The sequence below is a fragment of the Triticum aestivum genome, chromosome 1B (genome assembly GCF_018294505.1).
Source record: "Triticum aestivum cultivar Chinese Spring chromosome 1B, IWGSC CS RefSeq v2.1, whole genome shotgun sequence".
Classification (NCBI taxonomy): Eukaryota; Viridiplantae; Streptophyta; class Magnoliopsida; order Poales; family Poaceae; genus Triticum; species Triticum aestivum.
In genome coordinates, this window is record NC_057795.1 from 26,734,841 (window position 1) to 26,741,556 (window position 6,716).

Here is a 6,716-nt window from a genome sequence, read left to right on the forward strand (position 1 = left end):
CGCCAAGCTTGCCTTCCACGCCAAGGAAAGTCCCATCCGGACACGGGACGAAGTCTTCAATCTTGTATCTTCATAGTCTTGGAGTCCGGCCGACCATGATAGTTCGGCTATCCGGACACCCCCTAGTCCGGGACTCCCTCAATAGCCCCCGAACCGGGCTTCAGTGACGACGAGTCCGGCGCGTATATTGTCTTCGGCGTCGCAAGGTGGGTTCTCCTTCAAACTTCATGTTCCTGTCGAATAGTGTTCGGCTTCCTTATAAATGTTGCGCTCCTTGGCTTCTACGCCCAATAATGGCCTTATTCCATGTGTCATATGAATGCGAAAGGCTGGGGTATTTTTACATTTTACCCCCTAGCCGTGCGAACGAGCCGCCTATAAGTGAGGCAATGATCTAGATCCAGCCCACACCATCCTCCATCCGCAAGGTCTCATCGAAGTGCATCTGACAAAAATCCATTCTATCATGGATAGTCGACGCGGCTCCTCCTCTCGCGCTCCCAGCTCTAAGCCAGGAGATTGGGGGAGATGCTCAGTTCCACACAGCGAACTAGTGGCGCTCCAAACCGAGGGATATCTTCCCCCAGCTTTCATGGTCCCGGTTCGAGCCGGACTGGCCACCTTTAGGGGTGGAAAGCAGGCGGAGAGCGTCCCCAACCCTTCCAAAGGAGAGCGGGTATGCTTTGTCCCTTATCTAATAAGAGGACTCGGATTTCCCATACATCCGTTTCTCCGGGGGCTCCTGGAGTTCTACGGACTCCAACTTCACCACCTCACCCCTGCCTCCATTTTGCACATCGCGGGCTTTGTAGCTCTATGCGAGCTATTCTTGGGCATCGAGCCCCATTTTGCACTGTGGAAGAGATTGTTTTGCCTCGTACCCCATTCTCATGAGGGGTCGATATATCAAGTGGGTGGAGCTGAAATATGGCGCATCGCCGGGACCGGATATCTATCCGGCACCCCGAAGAAGGTGTTCGGAATGGTTCTATATGTAGGACGCCCCTCTGCCGGATCCAGTTTGGATCGGCCTCCCGGAGTTCAGCAATGCTCCCTTGAAGAGACGCCTGAGTTGGCGCCCGCGGAGCCCTCAACGGGAAGATGATAGGAGCGTCCATTATCTGATGGGCCGAATTAGGTTACTGGCCCACTCCGGATTGACCATGATTGGAGTCATGGCCACGTGCATTATGCGTGGGGTGCAACCACTCCAATATAGGGGCCACCCAATGTGGGATTTCAACAGGGAAGATGACGCCACCCGTCATGGCTGCAAAGGGCCAGGCTTGGCAGCCGATCTGGCAAAGATCCTGTCCGGCTTGTACAAGGGAGAGGAGGAGGACTTCCTCCGCACGAATCCATTGAATGGATTCTCTATGAATAACCCTCGGAGCTGGGTAAGCGGATGTTCATCTACCCGATTCATACTTTCAAAGTCAAGTATCTTACTCTGTGATTTCGACGCAGGAGCTGCGCCGGGACGTGGAGGGCATATGAAGCCTAACTCCACAGCCCGAGGATCCGAAACGATCCTTTGATCCGACCTCCGAAGAGGATCCGGACATAAAGGTGGAGCTGATTGACGGGGTGTTCCACCAACTTAGCGTGGACAATGCCCTAGTCGCCATTACGGCTGACTACCCCGGTTTGTTTCCGGCCTCCCAGGTGACTACGACCGAGGTATTGACACCATCATTTGATCCGCGCTCAATTCTGACCATCCCATACTAATGGTGCATCGCAGGAGGTGCCTTTAAGGCGGGAAGCCGAACCCGCGGCGGCTGACCAACAAGGGTCAGTTCGGCCCAGCAGGCGGAAGAGGAGTGCGATGCGAACCGAAACGTCGCCGCAATGGTACGGAGCACCGCTATTTTTAAGGGAAGGATCCCTAGGAGGTATATTAATGCTCATAACTTTTCCAGAAAGAGCGCTCGCTGGATAGTGTCCGGAGAGGTTGCCAATCAAGCCTCCGCCAGCCATGCTCCAACGCATGGTCCGGAAGGGGAGGCGAATACAAGGCATGAGCCGGACGCTCCTCCTACGGAGGATGCCGACAGGCTGTCCGCCACCCGGTCTGAGGTGGAGAGCGCCATGAATCACAGGCGTCGCCGGACAGTTCTTCGTGACGCGTGTTTCTCCCCGGAGGCGTTAAATGCCTTTGATGCGGGAAACGCGCACCTCCGTGCCGCTCAAGATGGGTTAACCAGAGCCACGGAGCAGTATGTGAAAGACATACGGGTAAGTAATTTTAATAGTTATATATGCCAGTAGCCCCCGAGACTTAAAATAGTTAAAATAACTGATTTAAGGATCATTTATTATGCAGGATCTTACGGAGAAGAATACCCACCTGTCCCAGGAGCTCCAAGAGTGCAAGGCCCAACTTGAGGCCGCACTGGCCGCCACAGGGGGAGCCACAGAGACCCCCGCTGGTAAGACATACTTCGAAAAGATAAGTAATGAACGAAGTGCGGCGTGTGCGTAAATCTGACAATAATATTGTAGATGGCGCCGGACTAGATCCGGACAAGCAACAGCTACTGCGTCAGCTAAAGGCTGGCGAGAGGGTGCTTATGAAGGTGCGGCAGGAGAGGAACAAGCTCCAAGATGCCCACATCCAGCTAGGAGAAGAGCTGAAAGATGTTCGGGCCCAGCTGTCTGGCTCCGTGAAGGAGAATCAGCGGCTTCGTCGCGGCATTTATAGTAAGTGCTTGAGCAAATTCCTTTGAGAAGAAGAATTCAGCGAGGAAGTCGATTGACAGAAATGTGTCTTTAGGTGTTCTCATAGGTCGCCCTGCGGAGGAAATGCCTGGTTCAACGGGTGACCAACTTCCCGAGCTGGTGCAACTGCTCGAACATGTTCGGCAGGCGATGAGTGGCGTCGTTCAGGCCTTATGGCCTTCCGTCTCCCTACCCGAGGGCCTTGGAGGGCTTGCTGAGAAGCTTCAGGGAGCACGGCGACGCCTCCATTTGTGGAAGATATCGGCCTCCGTCAAGGCGCCAGGGAGGCCTGGGCCATGGTGAAGACGCGGTACCCGAAGGCTGACCCAAACCACATGGCCGAGGTCGGACCTGCGGGGCCTGATGGGAAGGAGATCCCTGTGAGCTTGATGTACGGCCAAGTAGAGCTGGCCGTGAAATATTCCCAACAGGACTGTAAATTAGACAGCATGTTAGATGGGATTGAAGAGGAGTACAATCAGTCAGTTTGATGATGTATTTTTTTTTAAATGACATGTAGAATGCCTTCTAGCCGGATTGTAGATCGTTTGTCTTTGCGGACCGTTTCGCTTCAACCTCGGGACCCAACAGTCCGGAGTGTGTCCGAATACCCTTACGGTTATAAAAGAACCGAGGCATGCATGGAGAGAAGGCGTCGGGGTCATAATTGCTTTATCAAACAAGTGCCCAACTAGCTATGTTATATTACATGGTTAGTAAGAAACATCTTCCAGGGAGAATAGTTCCGTTAAGGGTTCCTTTCCCTGGGAGGCATGCCCTAAAGTGCAATGCCGGACTGCGAAAATAGCAGAAAAAGCATCTGGGGGCAGATAAATAAGTAAGTAATAAATCATCTTTCAAGTCACCGACCGAATATTCTCTTAAGAACGCTAGCTTTCGGCTTCACCCAGTCTGAGGTACACATCCGGCTGACCCCGGCAGTAACAATCGCAGAGGTGCTCCCTTTACCTCCTAGCCGAACAATCGGGAACGTAGGACAGGAGCCAGGCAACCCAGCTTGGCCAAAACTTAAGTCATATCGATGCATATAATGGTGAATGAAAGGTACATGCGGAAGTATGACACATGTATTGGGCATGAAGCCCGTATGAATAAGCTTCTGTTAAAGAAGCCCCCAGGTATAATGAGTGCTAGGAGCACATCAAGTGTGTGCGAACAAAGCGCAAATCAGCCTATAAAAGGTATTGGAAAAAAAAGGTGGGAAGAAGGAGTGGGACAAGAGACAGTAAAAGATATAAAAAGGTGGACGGGGGAGTGAGACGAACTCTGAGTGCGGCGTTAGGCGTAGAATCTTCGGAGACGGGCTGCGTTCCATGGGTTCGGCTCGAGTCAGTTGTCAGATGCATTACGTAGACGGTATGCTCCGCCGGTCAGGACTTGGTCGATGATGAAGGGACCTTCCCACTTGGGCTTAAGTTTGTCCTTTTTCTTGTCCGACAGGCGTAGAATAAGTTCGCCAACATTGTAAGTTTTGGCCCGTACTTCTCTGCTTTGATATGTTCGAGCCCGCTGCTGATAAAATGCGGAACGAGCCTTTGCCACGTCCCGCTCCTCCTCTAAGGCGTCCAAACTGTCCTGTCGATCCAACTCGGCTTCTCTTTCTTCGTACATGCGCACATGAGGTGAGTCATGAATTATATCGTAGGGCAGAACTGCCTCTGCGCCGTATACCATGAAAAATGGTGTGAATCCAGTAGTTCGGTTTGGCGTGGTCCGCAGCCCCCAGAGTACGGAGTCGAGCTCCTCTACCGAGTGCGTGTTAGATTCCTTGAGGGACCGCACTAGTCTGGGTTTGATGCCGCTCATGATTAGACCATTTGCTCGCTCGACTTGACCGTTAGTTTGGGGGTGATAGACTAAAGCGTAATCGAGCTTGATGCCCATGTTTTTGCACCAGAGTTTAACCTTGTCAGCCGTGAAATTCGTGTCGTTATCAGTGATGATGTTGTGGGGGACGCCGAAACGGTGTACTACCCCGGATATGAAGTCTATCACAGGTCCGGATTCTGCCATTTTAACCGGCTTGGCCTCAATCCATTTGGTGAATTTGTCCACCATGACCAATAAGTATTTGTGCTTGTGGGTTCCCCCTTTAAGTGGTCCAACCATGTCAAGCCCCCAGACCGCGAACGGCCAGGTGATGGGTATAGTTTTGAGGGCGGTGAGTGGCATGTGGCTCTGATTAGCAAAGAGCTGGCAACCGACGCATCGTTGGACTAAGTCCTGAGCATCTGCCCGGGCTGTTGGCCAATAAAATCCTGTGCGGAAGGCCTTGCCTACAAGGGCCTGGGCTGCAGCGTGGTGCCCGCCGAGTCCGGCGTGAATTTCAGCCAGGAGATTTCGCCCTTTCTCTTCGGAGATACACCTTTGAAGGACTCTGGTTGTGCTTTTCTTATAAAGTTCTCCCTCATGGACCTTGTAGGCTTTAGATCGCCGAACTATGCAGCGGGCCTCATTTTGGTCTTCGGGAAGTTCCTGCCGGATTAAGTAGGCTAGGAATGGTTCTGTCCACGGGGCAATTACTGCCATTATTTCGTGGGCTGAAGGTGTTATTTCATTGGCTGAGCCACCGATTGTGTCAGAATGGTCTGAGTAAGGTGATGCAGCTGGCTCCGGATTGTTATTTCCGGAGTCCTCTTCCCATAATACGGATGGCTTAAAGAGCCGTTCCAGGAAGATGTTTGGCGGGGTTCTCGAAGACTGTTAATACCGTACTGGTACTGCTGGGTTGGTTGCCCGGGGCTAAAAAGCCTTCGCCACTTTTGTCCACCTGCCGTAGTATCCGACATGCTCGAAGGCTATGTGTTGGAGTGGCGCCCTCCATACTATGGATTTTGCAGGGTCCATTGAGCCATCCCTCCAGTACGGTTCCGTACCCTTTATGGGGTTTTTGCTTTTTGGTTTTTAACCCAGGTGCTTGAGTATCACGCACCCTTTTATTTCGGACTGGGGTTGTATTCAGGGCTGGATTGTCCCAAAACCTAGTTTCGGTTTTCCAGGCACTCTCCATCGCGCAGTATTTTTGTACAATGGTCGCTAGGTCGGTGAAGCGTGTAACTTCGCGATGACTCATGGCGTTTATGATTCCCTTGTCCGTGCAATTGTTGTAGAAGATTGAAATCGCGCTTTCTTCACGGCAGTCCTTTATCCTGTTCATAACCAGGAGGAATCTGGGCCAGTAATGATGTACTGTTTCATCGGGCTCTTGCCGTATTTGAGATAGATCGCTTATGTTTGGGTGGGCGGGTGGAATTAAGTTCGGAACCCCGCCCGATTTGAGGCTCAAAGGCCAAGAAGCTTCCGGATTCGGAAGCTTGGTTTGCTGAGCGCTTTCCAACAAATCTGGTCTGATGCCTGACTTTATGTTCAGTATTTGATTAGCGTCCGTCCCTCCGCGGGAATCCGGCATGGAGGGATCCGGAATCCGAACATAGTTGGTTTTTAACATAGAAGAAGAGTCGCCGCATTGTTCCTCTACCACGACAACGTGGTGGGTAACCTGGGGAGAGTTAATTTCTCTCAAATCGGTTTTAAGCCCAATCTGATCGTAGTCGGTAGCGACTCCCAGGGCGGCGATGCGATCCAAGAACTCGTTTACGGAGGAGAGCTCAATCAGATCTAGCTGCTCGGCGAATTCCGAGCTGACGTGAAGATCGCTTTTAATGACTTGAGAGGTCATTGTCGGGGCGGTGGCCGAACAGGCGGTCATGAGAAAACCGCCAAGCCGGATAGTCTGGCCGGCGGCCAAAGCTCCCTTGACGACAGCGCCGTCTTTAAATACGGGAAAAGGCATCCTTCCTGATGGTGACGGCACAGAGGAACTCTCAATGAAAGCACCAATGTCGGTGTCAAAACCGGCGGATCTCGGGTAGGGGGTCCCGAACTATGCGTCTAGGCGGATGGTAACAGGAGACAAGGGAAACGATGTTTACCCAGGTTCGGGCCCTCTTGATGGAGGTAAAACCCTACGTCCT